Raw genomic sequence first — 1387 nt, 5'->3', positions numbered from 1 at the left:
CACACACACACACACACACACACACACACACACACACACACACACACAGGATTTATTAATGGGACGAAAGCCCGGACCCCATCAGAGGAAATACTGTTGGTGTGTCGGAGAGTTTAGAGTTAGGACTAACTTCTGAATTATAGTTAGTAATGCTGTGTTCACACCAAATGCGATTTCAGCATCAAAAATGCTTCCAACACTTCAAGTTGTTGAGAGCCTCTTGTTTTCCTCCTCTGCCGGTCTCTCTCATGGGAGCTCTGCATTGACTTCCATTCATTCAGGTCATTTCTATAGCCTACCACAACCTCTTACCCTTGTGACGCTCCTGCTCCTGCTATGTGTTAATAATCATTCGCAGGTGCGTCCTGTTACCTGATTACCTTCCAGGTCTGTTGGAGGCGGAGTCAGAGCGGTCTTAAGCAGCCAACAGCGCAGGAGCGTCACACCCTAAACCTTACTAAACTTGATTCAGACCTCAATCTTACTTCTACACCTTGCTAAATTTAGGTTTAGAGTTAACCAGTAGTCCTAATGGGGACCAAAGACCGGTCTTAACATGGTGGAATTTGAGTTTTGCGTTGGGGGTTCGGTTTAGGACCAAGGTGTGAATTGAGTTTAGGTTAGTTTTAGGGTCAGGCTGGTACCTGTGAGGTTAGACTTAGGGTTGGTRGTCAGGGTCAGGCTGCAGAAATTACTGGAAATGAATGGAAGTCAATGAATGGTCCTAATAGGGATAGAAATACCAACTTGTGTGTGTGTGTTGGGTGGGGTGGTTTACATAGGTGTAATTTGCAGAAGGGGTTAGGGGGTCATGACCCGCACAATAATTTGATCCAGTCAGTATAACACCCCGAATAAAATTACATAATTTGCTCTAACACAATAGAACTGGTTAAGTACACAGCTGCAACTCTTTTGTTGACTTTAAGTAACTTCACTTGATTTCACAATATCATATAATATTATGCAATATAATACAATGCAATATAATATATGTACGGTTAAGTATAACTGCTGAGCATGACATGCAGGGTTTTAATCTGCTCTTGTCACAGAGCCCATTCTCATGCCCCCCGCATCAAGGTATTGACGCTTGACCAAGTGTTATTATGTTGACGTCCGTTCTGTATGAGATGGGGCGTAGGAGGGAGATGTGTTTTTATAAGACTGGAATTACGCGAAACTAACCATCCTAGACCCTAAATTTAACTTCTAGCCTTATAGAGCCTAACCCTGACCACAGACTGTAAAGTTAACCATCAACCCTGATCGCTCATGTTAACCACATCTGTCATGTTAACCACAGACCCTAAAGTTAACCACTAACCCCTAACCTCATGTTAACCACAGACCCTAAAGTTAACCTTTAATCCTGATTCCTCATGTT

The sequence above is a fragment of the Austrofundulus limnaeus genome, unplaced genomic scaffold (assembly GCF_001266775.1).
Source record: "Austrofundulus limnaeus strain Quisiro unplaced genomic scaffold, Austrofundulus_limnaeus-1.0 Scaffold30, whole genome shotgun sequence".
NCBI classification, from domain to species: Eukaryota; Metazoa; Chordata; class Actinopteri; order Cyprinodontiformes; family Rivulidae; genus Austrofundulus; species Austrofundulus limnaeus.
The sequence above is the reverse complement of the archived record's forward strand: the minus strand, read 5'-3'. Positions refer to the sequence as shown.